This window comes from Hirundo rustica, chromosome 1 (genome assembly GCF_015227805.2).
Source record: "Hirundo rustica isolate bHirRus1 chromosome 1, bHirRus1.pri.v3, whole genome shotgun sequence".
NCBI lineage: Eukaryota > Metazoa > Chordata > Aves > Passeriformes > Hirundinidae > Hirundo > Hirundo rustica.
Window position 1 is genome coordinate 9,608,053 of NC_053450.1, and position 26,199 is coordinate 9,634,251.

The 26,199-nt window shown below is 46.9% G+C and overlaps 1 long non-coding RNA gene across 3 annotated transcripts in view; it reads right to left on the bottom strand.

Annotated features, from left to right (window-relative positions):
* Positions 1 to 6,556: 6,556 nt before the first annotated feature.
* LOC120752733 (uncharacterized) overlaps positions 6,557 to 26,199 on the bottom strand; it is a 94,534-nt gene continuing 74,891 nt past the window's right edge. The window contains exons 4-5 of one of the 3 annotated variants that reach the window (XR_005700798.1): positions 12,886 to 13,000; positions 6,557 to 7,072 (exon numbers count right to left, since the gene is read on the bottom strand). This is a non-coding gene — a long non-coding RNA (uncharacterized LOC120752733). Of the gene's footprint in view, positions 13,001 to 26,199 lie in introns of all 3 variants that reach the window. The other 2 variants (XR_009207904.1, XR_005700797.1) reach the window with 2 other exon arrangements.

The following is a 26,199-nucleotide window of genomic DNA, read 5'->3' on the forward strand; positions in this document are numbered from 1 at the left end:
CTGGGATGGAATAATCCCAAACAGGAGCACCAGCTGGGCACTGGGTGGCTGGACAGTTGCTCTGCTGAAAAGGCACAGGGTGTCTTGGCAGACAGCAGGAGGAACATGAGCCAGCCAAGTATCCTGGCAGCAACAATGGCCAACAGCATCCGGGGCTGAATTAGCGAGACTATTGCTGGTAGAGATGTGATTTTTCTACTCAGCTCAGCACCTGTTAGGCCATACCTGGAACACACTGTCCACTTTCTCTCTTCCCAGTTCAAGAGACACTGAAAGCCTGGAGATGGTCCACAGGGGACCAGGAAGATATGGGGAATGAATAACTTTACAACTGAATTAATTGTGCTTGCTAAGACTTCAGCAGGGAAGGCTGAATGTGGGGAAATCAAATCACTGCCTTCCAATACCTAAAAAGTAGTTCTGGAGGAGATGCATCTCTTCAAAAGGATGCACTGTGATAGGAGAAGAAGCAATGGGCACAAGTGACTTCTAGGAATAGATGTTCTAGATAGTTTTAGAGATATTCCACCTGAATATAAAAAAATTCTTTTCTGTGAGAGCAACCAAACATTAGGATCCATCGCCTGAAGAGAGTGGAATCTTTCTCACTTGAAATAATAAAGATGTAAATTGATTTGGCCTCAACTAACCGAATCTAAGGCCCTGTTTTAATGGAAAGTTGGATCAGATGGTGTCAGGAGGCTCCTTTTAACCTAGTCTTGTCTCTGTTTCTGTGATTCCTTCCTGTATCTTCTCAACAGATACTTTGCTATGCATTTATGTCAGGGGAAAAATTGTCATGAGCTTTTCAATTTGGAGCAGAGAGCAGTAAGGATCCAACAGCAATTTCCTTCCATGGATGTCCAACATAAAAAGATCTTTAAGATCTCTCACTAACTCAGCAGCTCCAGTTCTCACATACCCAGACTTTTAATGCCCTGGGTTGCACCCTAACCTGGACACCTGGCAGACACTCTCTCTGCCAGGTGTCTGCCCAGTCTAACCCTGCCCAGAGGGGCTGTGAGTCTCATGCTTCTTGCTGGCCATGCCTCCCCGACTATGGTTTTGTTTTATGCTCCACGTCATGCCAGCCTGAAGCATGAGCCCTGCCCTTCACCTCATGGGCACGGCCAGGCATGCATGGCCCAGCCTCTCACTGGGAGCAGCAACCTCTCGTGAAAAGAGGAAAAAAAAGGCAACTGCTACCAGTAAAGGCAAAACTGGCTGCAACCAAAGGTCTCACCTAAGAGAAACACCTGTCATGGCTCGAGCCATGAGCCCCAGAGATGAACTGAGCCTCAGAGTTACCCTACTCCGGGGCCAGCAGCCAAAGGGTTAACTGTGGTAGCAATAACAAGGCAAATAAGGCAAATAACAAGGCAAATGATTGAGCTGTCTACTTTTTGGCCAGCCACCATCCCACCCACTGCCTCCCTGCCAGGATCCATACAAAGATGAACATTATAATAAGGATGGGTTTATCAGTCACGCCAACATTTTCTTGTCTTGCATGTGGCAGACAAGCAAGGCAGCAAGTAGGCTGGCAGTGAACTGGGGCAGTGCCAAGGGCAAGTGGCTGGGGAGGTATTGGTGCCACCAAGTGCTGTCACACACCACTGGGATGGTTTCCACCAGTGTGAAATTGTCTCCATCGTGGAAGCCACACCTGAAATACCTCTCCAAAATTGCTTCTGATAAGCAGTGATCCCTACCCCGAGGAGTTGGAGGCATGTCTAACCCCAAACTCCTCCCTTTCCTGGCCCCAGTCACTAGCTTGCTGTAAATGAGGGTGATACAGACACCTCTGTCGCTGTTAAGTACAATGAGATGTCTGAGACAATGGAAACCTACTCACTGCAGCAGTCTTTGAGGTACTTGGGATGATGCCCAGCAGTGTTTTACTTGGCCCATCCACAGGCTTCCAGGAGACCCTGCGTCACTGCTCCCTGCCAGGGCAGCCACGCAAGCTGGGGAGGAAAACAGGAACATTAGCAGCAGGGCAGGCAGCAGCCAAGCAGCCACCATGGAGCCACCTGGAAATTGGAAAATAGGCAGCCTAGGCACCTATTTTTATGAAATTATCTGCAATTAGATATTTACTGATTCAGACCATGCACAGGAAGACAACTTAAGCTTGAAAACACAGGCTTGAAAACAGCACAGCTTCAAAAAGGCAGGAAACTGATGTATACTGGTATTTATACCAGCTTCTCACATAAAAATGTCCACACAACTTGGGCTCATCCTAAAATTTGGTGACAGTACGTTAATCCCTACTTTCCAGACCACAGACCAGCTGAATTGCATTGACTCCAGAATATTTGTTCTTATTTAAGCAAACCTTCTTGTGTCCTGTAATAAGAAATAATTTCAAATATTTCACCTATGATAAAAGGATGGTATTCTAAGTGAGGATTAAAAATGGGAATTCCTATGGCTGAAAGAAGGAACATCCATCACAAGATGCCACCTGCACACTGAGAGAAACAACAATTTCACAACAGTTGAGACTACTCAGAAAGTGCTGTATTCTAAAGCTTTTCTTGGACTTGGAATGTTTTCTTCATAATTTAGCAGACTCTTATCAGTGCTGGAAGTTTAGATAACTTGGCAATCTTCCTGAACATTTTCTTTAAAATTAATAAACCTGACAAGCACAATATGAGGTACAAACTGCCTTGACTTCGAGGAATAAGAGGATGGTTCAAAGAATGCAAGCCTGGAGCCCAATGGAAAAAGAGCGTATCTTGCAGCAGAGCCTTCCCATCCCCACCCACACTTTTTCAATTTTCTATCCCCTCCACTTTCATTACCAGGCAGTTGGGACATCTCTGTGCAGCAAGACTCAGTCCAACTGGCAGCTCTGGATCAAAGAGCACTGGAAGCATTAATCAGTGTGCCTAATCATTTCCAATCGCAAGAAAGTTTTTTCTGACCTGGCATATAAACACCGAGTCATTTTACTCACTGGTTGACGGACCAGAAGCCAAACAATCCTTATCATGCCTAATTCATCTTACTCCTGGGGGTTATAGGTGGATCAGCCTGTAATCGTCCAGCAGCAGTGGCAAACTTTAGGTGCTTTACTTAATCAAACTGATTAGCAACCTGTCTGTAACACCTTTTATCTGTTGGTGGCAAAGTAGTTTACCAGCATTAAGTGCACCTAATTTTGCGATAGCAAAGCAAGACATGGTGACCATACTTAAAAGCACCTCCAGTGATGTGGTGGAGCTCTTGTTTTAAGGGGGTGGGGAGGTTCAAGGCAGCAAGTTTTGCTGATGCATGAAAACCACTCTGAAAATTAAATGAGCGAATGGTGGAGTCAGGGAGGGAGCCCAGGAATTTTGATTGCCAGATATCTGTGCTGCCCATAGTACCATATGGTTTGTTGCAAAAGGAAAGGAATAATCAAACCAGACATCTGTGCCTAGAGCCTTATCAATTTGGGCACCGTCCTCTGGACCGCCACACTCTGAGTACAAAGAGTAATGAGATCTCCTCTACCCTTGGTGGATCCGCAGGGGGACGTGGTGCCTCCTGCACTGGTTCAGGTTAATACGTGTGTGATCGCCACCTGTTTGGGAGTTTGCTCCCATGGTAACACCGGTTTCTTACTTAATGCCAAGAACAGAACAGCCTTTTCCTGTTGCAAGGAAAGCTGACAAAAAGCTAAGGTTGCTTTAGCTTGCCTCAGCTTTCACTCAGGTGCCCCTGACTTGGGGGGAAAAAAAAAGGCAGAAATAGTTATGCCCAAGGTCAGCCTGTTCCAGGACAGTTTGTTCCTGCCTTGAAGGAGAGAGATGTGAGGGGTGGCAGAGAAACCTGCTGCTACACCTGACAGGCTCTCATGGATAAGAGCTGGTGATGGAGCCCTGCAGAAGCCGTTTGCAAACTTGTATGACCTGCCTTGAACCTTTCCTAAAACTATTCCATTCTTTTCTTCATTGTATAGTGCCAGAGGCAATCCAGCTCCCTTTCTCCTCTCTCCTGGACACTGAGCAGTTTTTCTTCACCTTGAGAGAAGATGCCTTCAGGGAGAAGTGTGGGGAGATGAAGAAGGATGGGAAGAAATGCATGAGCACATGGAGACTTCCCTCCTACACCAGTGCAACCCCATCTGCTGTGGCGGAAAGCTAAACGAAGGATTTCCTGATGGAAAGGCTGCCAGCTCGAAGCTTGGGAGAGCTGTTTTTCAACACCTGCTCAGCCACAAGCCTGCTGCCTGGCCTTGCACAAGCCACTCAAGACCCACATGTATAATGGTACTGACATATCTGGCTCCTGGAAGGAAGTCCTCGACACCGAGCTGGTTGGCTGCAGAGGATTAGGCATCTATGAATAAGTTTGGCATGAGGCAACACATCCAGTGATGGCTGCCAACCAGGGCAAGAGGAGGTGCCAAAAGTCAGGAGCAAATAATCCCCCAGGTCTCTGCTGCTTGAATTGCACATCTCTGTGGGAGCTTGCTGGTGGGAGGGCAGCAAGGGACTGATTCACCCTCTGTCGATCCAGCACCTGCAGCGGCTTAACACATTATCACTCCTTGCTCCCATCTCCCTGCCCCAGATTTCTGCAGCCATTCACAGACCCCAAACTGTGCTTTATCCCTTTGATTCCCAATGCCAATCTGCTGCAGAGGTTTAATAAACATGACTGGACATGCAAGGGACAGGCAGGACATCTGGAAGCAGTAGTACTTCCATGAGCTTAAGGGAGCAATGCCAGGGCTGCTCCCTGGGTAACTCTTCTCTCTGCAGATGGCTGGGGACAGGGATTTTGTACCTCTGCTTGTCACCTGGTGGTCAGGCACCAGGAAAGGGAGGCTTTGGATACGGAGCTGAGCACAAACTCTAGGGAGCTCTCAAGAAGCCAAGCAGAGCCTTATCTCTCTCCAGTTATGAGCAGAGAGTGCATTTTCTTTGTCGAACTGGCTGAAACAGTGTTAAATCTTGGTAGTAACTCACGCCCTGGGGCTACAAGGCCCAAGGCAGGCAGGAGACAGCCACTCCAAGGGTGTCACTGCTATCCTCACCTGAGGCTGGGCACTCCCAGCAGCATCACTCCAAACACTGGGGAGCTGTATCAGCATTCCACATCCCTTGGGTTTGCTGCCTTTTCTGTAGCTGCTCAGCCAGCCTGTTTCCTATCACCAAAATGGGCATAAGGACAGAAGACAGAAGCGATGCCTCAATCTCACAGTGAGAAAAGCAGACAGGCAGAGACTGGAAGATTCCCACATACCCACATACCAATCATTCAAAACCCATTATTCTTCCTAACTAACCAGCTCATGTTGCATCTCTCCTAGGCACTGGCTGAGGATAACAATGAGGAAAGTCTCAGGAGATCCAACACCCAAGATCACCCTTCCCTGCACCTGACAAGTGCCAGAAAAAAAAATCAGGGACTCATGGAAGAAAAAGCACTGCTGCTTCTGCTCTAAGACCAAAGCTGGGAATGCCAAAGTTATCAGACAGTGAACTGTTTTGATAGTGATTAAGAAATGCCATTAAGCTCTCCTGAACTGAACACAAACCACACAGCCTAGATAGACCAAAGTCCATGCAGAAGCACTAATTTCCTAAGGTAAATCAAAGTACATCTCCAGGAAGAGAGTAACTGCAGAGTTGACTTTTCCAAACCCATGCTGCCATGCCTTCCCTGCAAAAGCAGACCTGTTGTGGAGAAGCGCAGCTTAAAAAAATCTTGGATAAATCATAGCCAAAGGTCATCCTCCCATAAGCCAGGAGAGACGTGGGAGAGCTCAGTGGGCCCTGGGAGTATTGCAGGGAGTTCCCTGCTACTAACTTAAGGTGATGTACTCTCCCTCTAGGTGAGGCTTTTGTGCTCAGCCTCGGCACTAATGGCAGGCTCCAGATCTCAGGGATCAGAGCAAGCACCCTCTTACACTTGTCTGCACTGATGGGCTCTACACAAGAACAAAGTGCTTGATGCAGCTGCAGTGACTGTGAAATGCAAGGGAGTCAAGAAAAATGGGGAAAGGAGCACTGGGGGCTCCTTTTCCCTTATCCCCTTCCAATCACTGGAAATTTGTTATTGGTGACACAAAAAATGTTGCAGGATACACTAAAACACCCCAGTCTGGGCAGACAGTCAGAGCAGGATTGTTCCTGCTCTCTCCTGTCCTGACCTGCTGCATTTTTGAAGTTCACGTGATTATCCTTCCCATTTTGTATTCATTTGCTAATGTGATTTGAAAGTGGGTCAAAATGAAACAACTGGAATTCTGCTGTAGCTTAAAAGGACAAAATAGGAGATAACTAAACCTCAATGTTTGGCCTCTTCTCATCTTCACTTTTCTTTTGAGCTAACTTGTTTATGAGAAATATTTACTCACTTGTGAAGTGAGTAAATATTTTGATTACCAAAAAAAAAAAAAAAAAAAAAAAAGCGCTAAACAGAAACCACCATCCTCCCCCCCAAAAAAAAACCAAACCAAAAACAACAACAAAGCCCAACACCAAAGGAAGTGGGGAAATCAAAAATCACAGCTTTCTCAGTCTCATTAAATATATCTCATTCATTCAAAACTTAGAATAAAATTCAGGCATTAAAAAAGTTTATTCCGCAACCCCCACAACTCTCACATTTTTTGCAAAAGTCACTTTTCACATGGTTCAAAGATACATAATGGATGTAAGGTTTATAACTGCATCATCACTCTTTCAGTTAAAATCAAACACAAAACCTTCTGCCATACATTAGTGAATTAATGTCAAATAGGTGAAAGAGGTTTGTACTTCAGACAGCCAAAAGAAAAAGAAGAAAAAACACCAGCAAATCAATATGGTTTGTGTCCAGGGAGGAGGTTGTTTTGCCTCACTATTCTGCACAGCCATTCAAAGGCGCTGGAGCATCACTCTGCCCGGGGGGTCCGGCCAGTCCTTAGCAGCCCAGGGAGTGCCAGAGCCCTGCATCCTCCCAGGGTCCAGCAAGGGCTGCAGCCAGAAGGATGGGTACACACAGGAAGGGGAAAGCTTGGTGCTCATCTGGCAGCTCAGCAGCCCTTCTGAAGGCACATGGGAACCATCTTCTCAGCAACATCTACCTGGAAAGGGGATATGGGTTATAGTTTGCTACAAATAGCCCACTGCTATCATCCTCTCCAGAGGTTTTGGATTGGATTTTTACCCACTGCTGTTTATCCACCCTGATGACCTAATCTGAAGCCGTGGCAAAGCGGTAACATCTCTGGGGAGCTTAGAGATGGGAAGCTGGGCTCATGATGAGCCATCATGGGAGGCCATCCTGACAGCAAACTGGGACAAGTGGCAGGAGTCATGCTGCTGCTTGCCAGTGGCAAGAACATGGCTGCAAAGACTGGGATGGGACGAGCCAGGATGCAGGGAAAGACCTGGGAAAACAAACCTCTGTGAACACCTCCGTCCTTTCTGAGCAGCTCACAAAAAGAAATGCTGCATAAGGTTTAATAATGAACAAAATACCCCAGCTCTTTCTTATTAAAGACTTAGCACTGATTGCTGTCCCCTGTACCTGTCCCTTTTTATATTGCTGTCCTTTAATTCTTCTGAAGGCAGGCAGGAGTGCCCAGTGCTGCACTGCTGCGTTCAGCAAGTGGGTCAGGATTGGTACAGGACCTCCAGGGACTGCTCAGCTGCAGAAAGCTGATTAGAGTTTCCTTAATATTTTCATCTCAGGTGGTGTCAGGCGGTTCTTTGTAAGGTTCTTTCTTCCACTAACTCCTCATCATGCGCACAAAGCAGCAAGAGGGGCTTTCACTTCGCACAGCTTCAGACATCTAAAGCAAAGGAGTCCACATCTCAGCCAAATTTCTGGTCTCCCAAATAGCTGCTAGAGAAAAACAGCCACTACAAGAGGGAAAGCCAGATACTTTAGACGTGTCTTAAGGTGAGATGGCTCCAAAGCATTTTGTCCTGACAGTTTACGCTATGCCCAGTGTTGTGGCAGAACTTCCCCACCCCAGGGAAGGGCAGAAGGTGTTTCCCTTCTTTGAGGGAAGAAGGTGCTGGGGAGTACCAGAGCTCTGAGCATAAAGGCAGAAAGACCCAAATAATCTATCCTGTCTTCACTACACTGCATATCAGTCCCTTTCACCCAAGACCTCTACATAATAAGCCTGATATTTTAGACTAAACCTGCAATGCTAGAGAGACATTTCCTCTAAAATCTGGAAAAGGACATAGAAATTCTAAGGGTTCTTCCTTACCCTAAACCCGCTGATCAAAACTTTCTTCCTCTAAATGCAGCAATCAAGTCACCCCTTGCCAGCCTTCATCCCAATTAACCAAATATACTGCACTCCTCAAGCCTGGACTCAAAGCAAACCCAAGTAATCTGTGTCTTTCCATGAATTCTTCCTGGCAGTTCCCCTCCCTTCTTCTAGTACAGACAGCAGGCAGCGTGTCCCCCTTTAGAAGGACAAAGTCACGAGTCACATCCCTGCTCCTACTTGCTCTCCAGGGTTGCAGGGTTCCTTTCTGTCTCACAGTTCCATCAGGAGCTCGCTTTCACACGATTATACACGAGGATCCCGTGGACTCTGACACTGCTCTCCAGATGGGCTCTAACACTCTTCAGACAGAACCTGAATTTTTTGTTTCCAACTACACACATTCAACTGACATAAATGAGTGTGGGGTTGTTTTTTTCCCACACTGCTATTTAATCAGATGCCAGCCTACAAGGGCAGATTACATCCTTACTGCTGAAGAGTGTGAGGAGATATCCCCAGACACTGCTTTGGTGCAGGATCCCATGGCACACAGTTCCCACGGGCTGCACTGTAGCAAAGAGCTGATCCTCAGGTGTTTGTTAAACCAGGGCTAGCATAAGGCACTATCTATTCCTGTGGTCACAGGAGGCTCATAATAACCAAGGTAGAGTTGCTTTGGCCACCCATACTGAAATTTAAATAACAGGCCTGATTTCATCCTCCTTATGGAACGATTCAAAAGCAACACAGCATGATGAAAGGACAAGAGAACAGATGGGGTTTGTTGTCTGCATGCTATCAAGGCAAACTTTTCATGGAAACTCAACCCCCCCCTCAGAACACCCTCACTATGTGATTCATATATTCTAAGAGCCGAGAGAAACCAGCAAAATTATTTTGTCTGTCCACCTGCCTAATAAAGACCACAGAATTTTATACAGTAATTTCTGCCCAAAGCCCAGCAATTTGTGGTTCTAATAGAGTATCTCAAGCAATCCACTGTCCAGCTTTGATGTGAGGATGTCCAATGAGGCGCTAACCACTTCCCATGATGTCAAAAACTGGCTCTTCTACAGGTTGTCTGCATCTCTTCACCACTGCATAATTTTTGTAGCCTTCCCAAGGACATTAAAACTTATAAGCATTTTTGCCCTCTCTATCAAAACTCTCAAACCATCAAAAAGAGGGAAAACAGAGTTTCTAAAGCACAAAACACTTAGTAAATACACAGAAAAAGAAGAATAACAGAGAATCTCTATGTACCCTTCTGCTGTGATTAAATGGATGAAATCTATATTAAAATGCCACTCATTTTCCCACTCTAGTTATCACAGTGGAAAAATTATTTTGGTACAAAACAAAACAAGAAAATTCCAAACGTACACCTGTGTGACTTGTAGGGAAAGCACATTTGTTTGGTTACAGAAGTCTTTTTTTTCCTGCCACTTACAAAGCTTGACATAGTTTCACAGCAATAAATATTTCCACAGCAGAGACCTTGAGTGGACAGAACAAAATCCACTTCAAAACCAACTCCTGAGAGATTGGCCTAGTGAAAAGACAGCTCACTGCTGAACACCCCCTTCTGACGTTTTGTTTCCAAAAATCTGTGGTTGGTAGCATTGATGGGGAAAGAAAATAATTTTTTTTCTCCTAAACCCAAAATGGCAGCAGTCCAGAAAACTAGAATACCAGACTCCTCTAAGATGAAAAATATTTATGTTGAGCACAGATTTAACACAAGAACTTCTTCCTTGTATCTTGCAAGTGCAGCATTTGACAACAACCCCGGTGATTAAGTTCCTCCACCCACAGATCCACAACAGCCCAGGCAACAGCCTTGAGACTTCTCTGTAACATCAGCCTGTGTTGGAGGATGGCAGGGGGCTTCAGGAACCATCTCCTAAATCCACTCCAGTTCCTGTTTACCACTAAGCAACCATATTCACATTTAATAAAACCAGGTCAGAAGGTTCATTCCAACAGTGTCTCTTTTACTGCCACTTTCAAAGAGATGCTTTCTCACCCTCTATTTGCATTTGTGCTCCAGTCAAACTTGGGCTGAAAACAAATGCTCAGGATGGATATCTATGGTTCTGTGGTTCAGACTCTGCTGGGATGAGCCAGGCTCCATTTTCTGCTCCCCCCACAGAGGGATTAGGCTCACCTGCACGTGAGGTAAAGGCGCAGCTCTAGCTCATGGAGGTGCTGAGCTGTGGTCAGCGTGTGCTGCTAATAAAGGTACTGAGTGTTTGTGCAAGGTGTCTCAGGGGAGCTGAGGCCCACACTTAACTGCACATTGTTACAGCCATACTTCTGGTGAGGTGATAGCAGTAACACCTCTGGCCATGGCTTTCCCAGCTGTCCATGAGGTCCTGCTACTACACCAGACACAGAACCATGGCAACAGGAGCAGTATCCATGTGGAGAACAGGACATGGAGGCTTATGAATCAGACACTCACCTAACACGGCAGGTCTACAAAGAACACCTAGTGTTTTATTGCACGTGAAACTTCAGACTGTTTTAAGGCAGAGCAAAGGTGCTCTTCTTTAAGATTCCAGGCACCACAACGTTGTGCATTGAGACTCCTACATCAATAAAAACTCTCTGTTAACCTGTACGGGTGCAATCCAAACCGGCACAACCTGCGTGAAACTAAAGTGCACCTAAAGCAGGAATAGCTGGACCCCATTTCTGTACACACAGAGCTGCAGAAATCATCATGTAAAGATGCTGTACAGCCACATAACTGCACTGACACTGAAGGAATTCAGACTTAACAGTGGTTCAGCTGAAAAGGTATTGCTTCTGAAAAAGTCAAAAGCACTGTTTTTTGAGGTCCTGGGTAACCAGCAGTTAAAGCTCTGCTTTCAAATCATCCATCCTGAAGTGGTCATAGCAGGTAAAAGTAGCAGTCCTCACAGCACAACAGTGCAGAAGATGGAGAGAAACCTCACAGCCAGTTTAAGTATAAGCCTCACAGTTTCCATTACTGCTACTATAATGATTTTGCAACTCTCATTTATTTTTCCCCATTTCAGCTGCTGGTTTGTGGCAAATATTTGGAGGAAAAAAAAAGGAAAAAGAAGCCAATACCCCAGAGACTGCCCATCCTTGACAGGAACAGTTCTGGCATGCCTGGAATGTGTAAAACCACAAAAGAGCCATTTCTGTTCGTATTACTCCTTATGAAATCCCCTTTTAAAGAAGACTCAGCACTGGAGGCTTTAGGCACTCAGCAGAGCCCCTACAGGATTGCCTTTTACTTTGAAATGTGACTTATCAGCCAAAGCCCAGGCGGGTTTGGGTATCTGACTGTTGTGCCCTTTGCTTTGAACTCCGGGACCGTTACGTGCACGGCCGCCAAACTGGTCAAGCCATTTTCCTCCCCTCCTTTGTTCTGAGGTTCAGGATAGATAAAAGCTGCACCAGGCTTGCTGCCTCACCAATGCAAATTTGACTGTTAATTTTACATTTAAGGGAAAAAAACAAATAATAAAACCCAGCACCCCAGACAATGATTATCACTGTTACCCACACAAAGGCCAGAACAACCACAGCATGATTAAACAAGGCCTGGGCTGCAGCGGCTGTCTCTGGACACGCATGGGAATGTTCTTTGGCAGTGCCATTCTGCAGCTCTCTGACATGTCTTTTTCTCTTTTTGAGTCTTTTTTTCATCCTCACAGCCAGTTGTAACATCAGCAAGGTGGCAGCCTGGTGAGAGCAAGGCTTTGCTCAGCCCCATCCACTTATAGGGACACCTATAGAGGGCACAGGCTGAGCAGATGCCCAAGGAAGTTGTAGATGCCCAAACCCTGGCAGTGTTCAAGGCAAGGCTGGAGGGGGTCCTGAGCAACCTGGTCTGAGAGAAGGTGTCCCTGCCCATGGCAAGGGAGCTCAACTAGATTATCTTTAAGGCCCCTTCCCACCCAAACCAGTCTGTGATTCTATGTGAATTTGAGTTTGCTTTGCTGGAGCAACGAGGTGATCAACTCATGTTACTGCATTAGTGCAGTGCCTGCCCACACTGTGTCTTGAGATGCCTCAGGTCAAATCCTGCTCCTGTTTAAGTTACTAGGTAAATTTTTTGCTAACTTCTTTTTGCTTTTTATCTCTCCTTTTTTTTCATTCCCGAGGCTTCTGGGATGACCTTTCCAGGTAGATCATCACTACAGGCACAAGACAACCTGTAGTGTGAGGCTCACGTCTGGCTTGAACTTCAGAAATCAGAAACCTGATCAATGCAAGATCAAGCTGAAACACAGGGACTGTTAACCCCAATTTCCAGCACATACTGCCTCTTGTTTGTGCAGACTGACATGGAGCCCTAGAAATTGCAAGCACTGTAGTTCATAAGCAAGAGGTCTGGCAGGACAAGCATTAAAGACTGTAACAGAGCACAAGCAAAGAAGTATCTTGGACAGAACTGAAAAAAAAGATAAATGATAAGCAGGAATTCCCCAGTTGGCTGAGTTTATCGGTGTGATTGCTTTCAGGACTTTTTTCTTGTTGTACCACCCTGATTTGCATATAAAGCATCTCTAACAGGAAATAGCATCTGTCCTGGGAAAAAAAAAAACCAAGAAGGATAAGGATTTTTGCTGCCAAGAGTAAAATGTCTTTCAGCACTACATGATATACCAGAAAGCCCCTCTCCTCACAAAAGCAACATGCAGTGGCACATCACAGCTCTTCTTCACTCCTTGCTCTGCGTCCCATCCCAGGGGCAGCAGCGCATAACGTAGCTCCTCAGGAGAGCTTCCATAGTTAGAAAATCTGAAAATGAAAGAAAAAACAAGCAGGTGAGTTGATTTGCATTCCAGATTCACAATTAACACTGCACCAAATTAGTTTGTAGGAAGTGGCAGAGCAAAAAGGAAAACCGCCAACTTGAAAATGCAAATCTTCACCCTACTACAATCACAAGCCGCAGCCAGGATTCCTACAGGCTAGGAAGGCACCAGTATGAAGCCATTTTTCACTACTTTTTCAATGTGGTCACTTCACAAACTTGACAGCGGCTTGTGATATGTGGTTTCAATCCTATACCATATATAGCCAGTTTCATTTCCTGAAAAGAACATGAACGGAAAAGCAGAAAACCTTTAAAACTATTGTACAAGTCTTTATGTCTTTTCTTTCTCCTTTTTGTCTTTTATTGCCACCTTCCTACACTAAAAAAAAGACATTTATTAAATTAGTACAGCATAAAAAAATTATCTTTTCCCAAGGCTCTTGGATCATCAAGGTTGTTGCTTTGAAACTCACACACCACATTGGCAGCACAGCATGAAATCGCAGCATTTTGTTTGAGTATGGTATACATACATAGATACAAACCACTCCTCTGCACATGGCTCCCAGGGGTCATGGTTCAAGCCCAGCAGTGAGCACAGTGAGGTATGTTCCACAGCCCTGTGCACTGGTATTGCAGGACCTCAGCTTTCCGTGGCCATCAACAGTCAGAGCCCCACAGGAAGCACAGCAAGAGTAAAATCTTGCTTTCCAGATGAGTAAGTGAGACAGTGGTAGTTGTAACACTACACCTCCTTGCTTTTTTCTGCAGAACTCAGGTCATCGCTTCATATGTCTAGGCTCTGTGTCCCTATGAGAGCTCACACCATTAGCAGAGAGAAGTCTTTGCCACGCCAGGGCTCCTCTGCGTTCCTCTTCCCTCCGGGCTGCTGAGAAACACTCAGGCTTTCCAAGCACAGTTACGGGGGTCCTATTTAAGTGATCATCTAGGCACTGACTCATGTCCCAGCAGCTCTGCCACTCCTCAAAGGCTGGGACAGTTGTTGGAACCACAGGCCAGCTGGACCTTAGGAAAGAAACTGCAGCAAAGACCAACAGCATACTGGGCTGCAGGAGCAGAAGCAGCCAGATCTCAGTACCTATTAGACCCCATGTAGACAGTGCATCTTGTATTGGTGCTAGAAGCACATAGACAACCTAGAGCAAGTGCAGTGGAGGAGCACTGGTGGACATGGCCCAAAGGGAAGAGGCTATGGGAGCTGGGCTTGTTCAGCCAGGGCAAGAGATGGCTTTGAGGGTGCAGCTGCAGCCCCAGCACCTGCAGGGAGTGACTGGGAACACAGCCGAGTTCACCTAAGGCAGGACTTGACCAAACAAAGTAATGAACAACCTGGTCTGATCTCACAGCTGATCCACTCAAGATCCCTTTCAGCCTATGTTATCCTACAGGCCATCTTCTAACTGCCACCAGTGCAAAGGCTCCAGAGGAAAGGGTGGGAATCACTTGGCGCTCAGGGACCGCGATATCCCGCAAGTGAAAGAGTCAGAGAAACAACCACATCCCAAGACCACGAAGGCCCTGAAGGCCCCCCTGGGCACTTTGCCTTATGTTCCTCTCAGGACATGACAAACCCCAGCACTGCAAGCAGTTCCACAGCGGCCCACATGCAACTGTTCATCTCAGGTGGGGCATCAGCGGCCAAGGAACCTGAGTCCATGTCCTGTCTGCAGCACACTGCAGCATCTGCAGCCCATCCTTCTCCCCTGTGGATGTGCATAAATACACACACAGCTAGAGAACAAACATAAGGCCCCATGGCTAGGCCAGTCACAGAACGGTTCTCCATATACTGCCAGAGGAGGCAGCCTCTATTGCACAGGATGGACATGCCTCAAGAAGCCTTCACCCTGCCCCACAAACTGCAAAGCTCTGGTGCAGGATGACCCAGCTACACTGTCAACATGGCCATACCATCCTCTCCATCCCTTATGTCATAAAGAGAGCTGGAAAAATGTCTTCCTTTCAGTCAAATAGCTTTTGTTGCTACGGGACAGGAAATGTTTACAACTGAGAAGATGAAAAGGGACTTTACAGATAGCACTACCAAGTTCTAGCTTTTTAGAAGGACCCATACAAACTACAAGGCAACTGTCACATGTACTGAATGGGCAGAAGAGGAGATGGAGGAAAAGGAGAGGCTCATCTTCTCACCCCAGGTCACCAAGAAAGTCAGTGGCAGAGCCACAAATCAACTTCCTCCCCACTATCCCTGAGTCTGGATGCTCCCCGTCCTCTTCATGCCTCTGCTTGACAGCCAAGTTGTGCTGGGAGGTAAAGTTGCCTTCCTCATGTTGCACATAACCACACTTCTTTTTGGAGACCATTGCCTAAGGAATGCCAGCTCCCCACCAGAAGTCAGTCCTGACCAAATATTATCTTTCAAAAATGCAAACTTGCATTAAGAAACCCATCCAGCTTTGATAATATGCTCACCAACGTGTTCTGAGATGTGGTCTTGCCTCACAGGAACTGAGAGGCTCTAAGGGCTTATCCACATGTGAGTTTTTTTGTAGTTGGAAGTGAGACCAGCAAGCATTTTTACACCTACCTATTCAAAGAGTTTTATTTTCAGTATAAAGAGGGTATCAGATCACTCAGTTTCAACTTCTGCTGAAATTCCTGTGTGACCCAGGACAGCTCATTTTAAGCAGTTCTGAATCCTCATGGTGACTTGTGCTAAACTAAATTTCTGTAACTGCAACCATACCAATGTCTGCATAAATCAGCAAGAAAACCACAATTTCAAGTTAAAATTAGTACCTTTGTACAGAAATAAAGACTGAAAAACCCCATCCCCTTGTTGATAGGTAAGCTCTTGAAGCCAGATATACCTTCAGAAAGAGACTCCCTCTCCTCTTTCCACCCTCCCATTCCTCCAAGCTTTGAGCTAGGCCTCAGGGCAATACTTTGCAACCTTGTTTGCCAAAGGAGAAGGATGCTTTCTGTCTGAGAAGCTGGGAAGATTGCTGGAGCAGAGCAGACCCCGGGCATGCAATTACCCAGGCAGCAGCAACAATATGTTAATTCACTGGATCACTCTGAAATGAAGCACAGTGCAAGTCCCTGGAAAAAGTGAAAAGGAGCCTGTTAAAGAAACTGTGTGAGGGCCTTGTGCACAGCAGCCCCTTGGAGTCCAGACAAGGATGGACTTTGCACAGACATCAATTTTAGACCTGAACTGGCAGCCAGCATGCCTGCTCTTCCCACCGCAGGGCATCCAACGGAATGACGGGAACCACGCTCAGGGCTGAGAGGGGACATCGGGCAACATCCTTATTTTTAAGAGCTGCAGACACATGCATTAGCCCCTGCAAGGGGCATCTGCAGAGCGCTCATCCAGGGCAGATCACAGTCATAATGCCATGCACACTTTCAGTGTCCAGAGACTTCTCACACTTTCAGGAGAGCAGTCTCCTCCTTGGTGTCTGCAGCTGCCAAGTTCACATCCCAAGCTCAGGTCCTCTATTCAGTTGCCCAGAGCTCCTTAGGTAACTCCTGTCCTCCAACAGCAAACAACAAAGCCAACATAGCAAGGAGAAGTAGAGTGAAATGGACCTTTGGTGAATTTGTTATGAGGAGTCAATGCCCTCAGAAGGCCTGCACTGACTACCTACCTACTGGTGCATCACCCTTTTCCTACTAATTCCTCTAACACATAGTTTCTAGACAGAAACTACAGCCTTGTGACAGCATCATGACAGAAGTAGTCTTGCACTCCTAAATGAGAAGGGGTGCCTTGCTGCAGGCAGGAAAACTGGCTTCCCTCCTAGGGAAAAGGGACAGAGGAAGAGTCACAAAGATCTCCGCTACCTCCCTATGTTGGTCTGACTGCCCACCTGCACACTATGAATGCAGATTCCAGATATCACAAATCTCCTTGAGGAGCAAGCAGTGATTACATCAAAGGCAAGAGCAGCTTTAAACCTGCATAGTTTCTTGTAGAGAACTTTCCATTTTAATCCATACATAGATTAAACTCACCAAGTGGAAGAGCTGCACACCAAAGCCCTTTCTGCATAAGGCTGTTGACCACTGAGTTGATATATTGAGGTCAGAGGCTGATCTGTGCCGACACGCTTCTTGAGGAATGCAAGTATGGCTTTCATGCATAAATACAGCTGTTACCCTGAGGAGCAGGGGGTGATCAGTTTAATGCCAAGAAGTTTAAATTCAGTTCTTACATTGCACCAAAACTCCTGGGTTGCTGCAGAAATAGGATCAACAGCAGCAAACATCTGGAGAAAGTCTTCTGCTAGCTTCTGTATTGTACTAGCTTTTTTCGAAACAGTTTTTTGAGTGTAAGACTAAAACAAATCTTGTCTAAAAATGCATCTGTTTTGCACAGATTGAGTTTTGCTCTCCAAGGAGATGGGAAAAGTAAAATACAAAACTAAGCTGCAAAGACAACAGTGCCTAGCCATGATCCCTGGCCTTTGCAGAACTGATGGCTGCCCCTAAATGGGAGCACTTTGCTGCCAGATGACGTGTCCCAGACGAGATGAGTTTCCTGAAAAGCACTGACAGCACGCAGTTAAAAGCTCAGTTCAGACAAGCAGTGAAACAAGTCTGTTTTCTGGTTTTTGAGCTGAATATTCAACACTTCCCATGTTTGCTCTCTCACAGGTTATCTGGGCTGCACAATCAGCAAAACTGCAAAAACACTTGCTGGGGCTCAGCTACCAGGCAGTCTGTAATGGAGCTGTTCTGGAGGAAAACAGAAGTGTTATTGTGCTCACGGCTGTCCCAATACAATTAGTCATATGTGATGGAGAGATACATGTCCTCATAGAGCTCTTACTGCCTTGTCAACAGATGAAGTCAAAATGAAAACATCCTAACTATCAACAACCAACCTGAAAGCTGAATCTTGAACCCTGAAAGCAGCCTCAATGCTACAGATTTCTTCTCTGCAGAAGAAGACAGCTGGATTCCTTTCATCTGTCCTTATTATCTTCTTGCCATATAGTTTCTTGACACTGATCAATGAAATAAAGTTTCTTCTTTCTCCTCCCCACTCAAGCAACCCTCCTCTCCTCCAGCTGAGCGATGTTGTGGCACCAGAAAAATAAACCACACTTGAGGCAAGAAAAGGAAAAGGCCAGAACTTGGGTGGTGGGAAACAACACCCCAGTTGTCTTCTTTGCATGACCTCAGACAACTTTCCCAATGCCGCTTTGTCTCATTTCCCCACTGAAACAGCAAGCTCCCCACCATACTAGGTGACTACCTGGCCTGGTGTTACCAATCTGGGCCTAATACTGACAATAATCAGAGGAAGGCTGATGGTGTTCCTAAGCTTCCCTTACATGTCATTTGGTCACACAGCAATATTCAGTGCAACCCAGATCATGGTTTCACGCAGCGCTTCTATATTTGTGCACTTCACAAACATCTCTGTTAGTGTCTTCAGTCTCCACAGGTCTTGGCAAACACTATCACGACAGCACCACTTCTATGCTGGAAGCTTAGGAAATCCACATTCTCTCTCCAGCACTTAACAGACATGGTTTGACAGGACATATTTTTGCATCTACACTAATGAGAGATGGAGAAGACTGTCAAACAAACGCATGGAGTTTGGCTCATGGCTGGTACCAGAGGCAGAAAATCAGAATGCCACTCAGTTGTTGGGACTTCTCTAGCTGGAATGTTACCCGTCCAGGAGGCACCACACTGATCTCAAAGGGATCCTGTGGTCACTGCAGGGAGGACTCTGGATCTACACATGCATTGCATGATGGCAGACCTGGGAGCAAACACCCAGCAGCTCCTCTTGATAACCATTACGGAATTCATTTGGAAGCAAATTTCTCTTTCAGAAGCCTCTTTCCCAGCACTGACAAATCTTTCGAGATGCAATTTGCACTGCCAGGGCTCCAGCAAGGAGAAGCATGTTCTGTTCCATGCTAAGGGTGGCCAGGAAAAGAAAGAGCTGTTCAGTGGCTCCACATCCATGTCAGAGCTCATAACAGAAAACAAATCCTCCAGATTCAGGTAATGCCCAGGCCAAGTCTCAACCAGACTCACACATCTGTGCTCACACCGAAGAGCAGGCATACATCAAGACCAAAGAGCAATTGCTGTATGTTGCCATAGCAGTGTGCATGGGTGATTGTATCATCCTTATCAGCTGTAACAGCATTTAGGCCCAGTATCAGAGAACGCTGGGAGTTTTTAAGGGTGAACTAGGTGGGAGAAGCAGAAAATCAGTGTCAGGCAGAAGACAGAAGTCAGACACAAAGCAGGTGCCTTTGCTTTGAGCGAGCTGCCTCCCAAGGGCACACAGACTCAGCCCGGTGCTCATGCTGGAGATGACGGGTGATGCTGGGCTGCCCAGCAGCCCCAGCCCAGTGAGCTCTCCTCTGCACAGAGGGCTGCACAGCCCTTCAGGGAGCACGGCAACAGCAAGCGGAGGGCACTCGCCTGTGCTCTCCATGGAGCCGAGGGAAGTAGGTCAATCCTTCTGCTTTGCTGAGCCTTTTGGCAGGTCAGTGCCGCGCCGCTGTCGCCGCTCACAGCTCGTCACTTGTGCTGTGTGACAGCCACGTCACTCAGAAGTTAACAAATTCAATACATCTAATTAAATCAACCTTGGCATCCATTGAAAACTCATCTCGTGTTTTTTTGCATTTTTTTCTGACTTTTTATTCCCTACTGTTGGTAGTAAAGACATACAGCAAGCAGAGATGCAAGAGAAGGTTGCTAAGAAGTGAGTCAGTTTTCATCTTTCCTTATCTCAGTTTTTCATCTCTTCTTTATCTCAGTTTTTATTTCCCTGCTGCTCTCCTGTCACAGAATCAGAGTCGATAAAGTTGAAAAAGACCTCCAAGATCATCAAGTTGTTGCAGAGATGCTTTGTTTTCCTCAAGGGAATGAAACAAATCCACATAGCATCACTCCTTATGTCTCTTTCCTCCTACCCTGCCCCAGACAAAATGACCTTTTCCATTTCCTTACAGGCTTTGCAAACAGAATCCAACACATCCTGGCAATCTTTTGACTCTGCTTCTGACACTTGCCATATTGAACATGGGCTTGGCAAGGAAGCCAAGCTGGCATAGCTGGCAAAGGGAAGGCACATCAAAGCGTGACCTGCAGCCTCTGGGCTGGGCTGGACACACTGCAAGGTAGGAGCACATCTTTCACCACCAGAAAGCGGCAGGGAGACCACTGCAAACGGCTCATGCCAGGCAGGGTCTCCTCTGGTTGCTCTCCCATGCAGCTGCCGACTTACACCATATGGCTGCACTGCTTGATAGATGTGGTCATGAACATGGGATCACACTGGAGAAGCCATCCAAGACAGGCTAGTGGATGGCCACAGAGCTCTAGACAGACCGCAGGATGAGGAGCTGCCATTTGCAAACCATGCCTGGTGACATCGGGACACGCTGGTGAGCTGCCCACACCTGCTCTCTTCCACAGACTAACATGGACACTGGGATCACCTCGTCCAGTCTTCCATATCTGTTCACTACAGCAGATCCTTCCAATTCCACCAAATCTTCTACTTCTGCCATGGCCCCCCTGCCCTGTGACCATCCCCTGGAAGTCAGGATGGTGACACAACCTCCTGCTTTTCTGTGCTGTGACTAACAGATGCCAACAAAACTGCTACTCTCAGTTTCAGTTTCATTGAAGACATTTGGATCATCCCAGAAGAACACTCTTCTGGCTTGGATCCCAGGAGAAAGTTTGTTGGGGAGGATGAAGGTAGAAAGCCTTATAAATATGACTGCTTGGATTCTGAGAATGTGAAACCTATAGGTGGGATAGAATTGAAAGCAAGTTTTGATGTTTGAGATGTCCTAGCTACTGGATGTCTGGGAAAACAGTTATATGGCCAGCCAAAGGTCAAATGGAATGTTCTGTCTCACCCCCCGACATACGGTCCATCCCACATCTGTAACCCTTCCTTGAAGTATCAGGCATCTGTAACCCCATTGGCCCAAGTCCTGTTCTAGCCCACCTTGAAGCCCCCTGATAAGGGGTCCCCAGGGGGCTGGACTCTCTCCTTTGCCTGGCACCCTTCTCCGAGGACTTTCCTCTCTTGGAATTTCCTCTCCCTTCCCCCACTCCCTACCTCTCCCTTCCCCCACTTTCCTAGGCCTTGCCACGAGCTGCAGTCTGGCAGCTCAGAGCAAGGCCTCCCATCCTTTACAGTAAACCTCATCTTCTAAAACCCAACTTCAGAGATCTCTCTTCTACATTCATCCACACCATCCTGGAGTCAGCAGTGAAATCAATATCTACAAAAGTTGGGGTTTTTTCCATATTCTTCATGTTTTCTATAGCCTTGCTGCCCTGGGGAACTAGGAGTAGGGTGCCACATATGCCAGGTGCCACCAGACCAAGCCTATGCTGTTTCTTTCAACCAAGCATTGTTTCCTCCTTAGATTGTTGTGAAAGACCTCTCTGTCAAAGAGGGAAGTGTTTTGTATCTGTATGGTGGCATTATGTACAGAAATTCAAGTGCAGTCTGTTCCTTGCTATTACCTCAAAGCCATACTTGTCCTGCCTGCTCAAAATGCAGCTGCTTACCTTCCATGTCTGCATTATTTCCTCTGCTTTAATCCACTCTCCTTCAAAACAGCTCCTAAAATACTCAAAACAATTCTGGGTAGCTCTTCCTCCAGACTCCTGAAATGACACTGTGCTGTGGTGCTGCTTTGCTGGCCAGCAGAAGTCGGTACTGGAAAAGCTCTGGCTCCCAGCTCTGCAGCTGCCACAGTTGGGTGCTGCTCTCCTGGCAGGAAAGGACATTTCATACAAAACCTACTGCTCATCCCTTCCTCAGGACTATGAAAACAGTCTTAAAAGCACTTTGAACTCTTCGGGTATGAAAGGCATCAGAAGAGTAAAAAATATTCCTCTCCCCCATGGCAGAGGATGTCACACGAGTCTCTGCTAGTGCAGGAAGTCGCTTCTCTGCAAGAAAGCTGCCCCTCCTCACACAGGAAAGACGATGTGTGATGCTCTATCACGCCCAGGATCAACAGTCTGAACACTTTCTTGCCTTTTGCATGGTGGCCACGCACACCCCAGGCTACACACCTCCTGGGCTGGAGGAAAATAATGGCAGTAGAAAATAAAAAATTCAGAGCAACCACCTTGGCTGCTGAGAAACAGCACATCTTCCCCAACAGCACCACTGTAGTATCTCATCATGTGAGAGCCTCTCCCATGTGCTGACTACTTGCCCTGTGAAAACTACATTTCTGTTTACATTTCCTTCAAACTGATTAGATTTGAGCACGGCAGTTATGTGACCTCGTACATCAGAAGCTTTCCCAGCGATGCACTGGGTGCTGCATGACTGCAGAGGAAGGGGCAGCCTTGGAGGGAATGCAGGTAACCCCAAGAGAAGCCAGGAAGAGCAAAAACCAGTAGTTTCTATCAGTGGTCACTCATGATGCAGTAATTCTCCTTCTCCAGAGCAAGTTAGTGAGAGATCCTAGTGGGTTTAAGAGGGGTATGTGATGGAAGCTGCTCTGACTCTCAAACACAGAAAGGAATGGGGTAAACCACTAAGTGCAGAGCAAATACCATGGTCTGTTCTGGGCTCTTTGCAGTGGGTTTTGCAACTGGCTTTCTTCAAAGGATGAAGAAGTGTAAGAAAGTCCCATCTCTGTGTTGCACATTACTGCTCCAATCAGTAACAATACAGTTTACAATTACGCGGTTTGGATTGCTGAAACACATCTGGTTCTACAGTACAGACCTAGGAGCTGCTGGAACACAGACAGATTTGCACTACCAGAGTGAGAAAGAAACCAGAAGCTGCCTTTGACACTCATACACATAGAGCATGGCAGTAAGTGCAAGTAGAACAGTGTCCTCAGAGAAAGAGCCATCAGCTCAGCATCATCTTTGCAGTCAATTTTTCATGTTTTGTCTTAAATGCAAGAAGTTCAAAAAGATAAACCAATTCTAATGCATTTGCTCTTTTACAACATTTAGGTACACAAAGGACTGAACAGTAGGACAGGTGAACAACCCATGTGCCCTTGGAACAAACAGCATCTGCTAGGGAGCTTCACCATCCCTTTGGCAGCCATTTCTTTCTGGCATCTTCCTCTCTCCCAGTCCTAAACGCTGATTCCAAGAAAAATTACAGGCAGAGATAGAACAAAAAAATCCAGAGGACCAGTGTTACCAGTGTTCCCAAATCCTATGCATTCTTTCATGTACTCCAGGTAACACAAAACAACTAACATCAGTCTGCTTCAGGGCTGGTTTGGGTTTTACCACAGCTGCTTCCAACCCCAACTCAGCCAGGACCAGCCTGCATGGACTCCCTACCCTTCCCCCTTTCCTAAAAAGGATCCTCATCATCATCCCCTTGAGCTCAGCCAAACCAGCAAAGCACTGAGACAAGCGAGCAGCACAGGGCAGTGTGAGCGCTCAGCCAGCCCAAGGGAGAAGGCTGAGACATTTCACACCACTGCTGCCAATGTCTCCACTGCTGGCAGGAACACTGTGGGGCCATGACAGGAAATTGGGTCTTAATCACCATCTCACTTTTCATTCCCCACTTCAGTTCTGCTATTTTAGCAGCTGCTGTGAGCTGGCTCCACACTTTCAGATGAGCAGCCGTTGGGGCACAGGGTTTAGCTTGAGTGTTTTCAGGGTGCAACTCCAAATGCAAAGAGAAAAATGAAGCCGGGGGTGATCTGGCAGCAATCAAGGCTTTAAGACACAATCAAACAAGCACCAGTCTCTTGCACAGGCTGGCACTGCCTGGGCCAGGCAGCCAGGTTGGTGAGGCCATATGGGCAGGACACTGGCACTGTGCAGACCTACTGACTGGGCACTTAGGACAGCTGTGTGACACGGTCCAATGCAGATGTGTCTCCAGGTGCTTCCCCTCCTCCTTGTTCATAGTACATCTATAGATCTACTGCAATAGCGGGGTCAGCTGTAGCAGCTTCCTGCTCAAGCTCTGCAGCAGCCACAGAGAATCCCTCTTGCAGAGGGGAAATCTGCTGCCACCATAACCAGAGCAGATGGCAGAGCCAGCCCCAGGCACCTGCCCCAGGAATCATCTAAAAGGGGGAAGGTGCTGGGACTGGAAAGAGACACGGCCAGAGCTCAGTGGCTCAACCAATCCCCGTGCACCAGTGTAAGAATGCTCACCAAGCACCCACCAGCCCGTGCTCCCCGTGCTCACACGGCCTGTGGAACTCCAGAAGGCAAATGTTAGAATTATCCTTGAGCCAAGACAGAAAGCAACCTTTGCCACAAAACTAATTAAATCTTTGAGGAAAAGGACAGTATTTACTGTTTCTGTACTGCCTCAAACAACACTACTCCTGAAAAGATCCCACACTGTCCACGCCCTCAAGTCCTACTTTGCCTCCTCATCACATCCATGGGTCACAGATGCAGTGGGTGCACAGACTGTGGATGACAGCCACTGCCAAACTGCAAATGACCTAGAGGAGTCTTCCCTTCTCCGAGCTGGCCTTGATCCGACCATCATCTTCTTCAGAAATGGATGGAAGGTCAGCTGCAAGAAGGGCCCACTAAACTTGCTTTAACACCTCCTTCTCTCCCCAGACAGCCCACCACAGCCTAGGGCATGAGCACTGCTACAGCAGGTGTAGGATTCACCTCACCCACCCTAGAGCCATCTGAAGTACCGTATCTAGTCGGAGTGAGCTGGCTGGGGCACGCCACATCTCATCAGAGAAAAGTGTCTGAGGCCTTGGCATCTGCATCCAAACAAGCAAGGGGTGTTTTTGCAGGTGATGAGGAATCTGCCACATAGCCAAGGAAGATGAAGGTGAAATTTGTCCCATTCATCAGGTCCATCACACCTTAACCCCTGTGGACAATGTTGACTAGATCTCCACTGGCTGCAGCATAAACCAGAAGCTGCACTGCTGACCTCCATGGTGGGGGGTGGGGTGGGTGCCATGAGAGGACTCCCACCTTGCCAACCAGTTAAATGTAAAAAAGCAGACACTTCCAGAGGGCAAAACTGCTCTTAAAGCTTAACTTCAGCACCTGACATGTCACTGCCTCCACCTCAGTGCACTTCCAGCCTTTAATCCTCCACTGTCCCAGCAAGGGGAGGCAGAATAGATATGCCCCATTTCAGCTTCCCACCTGGTGCTCCAGTTCTCCCAGGAAGCAAAGATGGGTTTGTACTCATAGAGAGCAAGGGATAAGGTACAGATGCACATTAGCTCATCCTTAGCCCTGCCTCTGTGGGTAGCAGCTTTTGGCAACCAGCTAGGCTGGGAACTAGGAGCAGCACCATCTCAAACAGCTCCACAGGGATTCATTTCACATGAGGATGGTTATCAGAGCATGCAGATGAGTAGTACCTTCAGCACAGCTGTATTAACACATCTCAGTAAAACTCCCTGAGACTCCAAGACAGAAAATGCCACATGGGCAGCTAATTTCCACCTAATAGCACATTTGCCTCTGGCAGAAGTTATAGACTGCAAGTGCTTCATGAGCCATTTGCAGGAACATTTGTCAGCACTACTGAGGAGCTCAGAAACCTAATTATCTCTTTTAAAATGACCTGTGTGATTTAAAAACCTATTTGGACTTCAGGTGCCCTGGGATCTGTAATCCCTGATCTAGTTGCTCAGCTAGCACAAGCTTGAAGTTACCATACAGGCCACTCACGTCGCTATAAATTGTTCTACCTACCCACCAAACACTCAGACATGCCCCCAAATCTGCCATCCCAAACTGACAGAGAGAGAAGCAAAACTCCAACAACCACTTCCTTATCCTTATCCACTACCTGCCTGAGCTTCCCAAATGATGGCAAGAGTACAAATCCCCTTTACTGGGGTCAGCAAACTTTCAGCACGAACAAATGCCCAAGCATCTTTAGATATAATATATATATTTAGGGAAGTTATTATGCTCCTCGGAAAGTTTTTGCAACACTATTACCAAGGCTCAACAGCAGTTTTTAGAGCCCGGTGGCAGTTCACAGCTTGAAGCAAGACACACCACGCAAACCCTCTTACTAATAATGGCCTGCAGGGCTGGAAAGCCCCTGTGCCTCTCTCAGCCCTGCTGCACTGAGGTGACATGCCTGGGTGCTCAATTTGAATATGTAGAGCTGAGACCACCCACGGGGAAGCACAGATCCTGCCTCTGAGCGGCCATCCTGACCCCAGTGATGAAA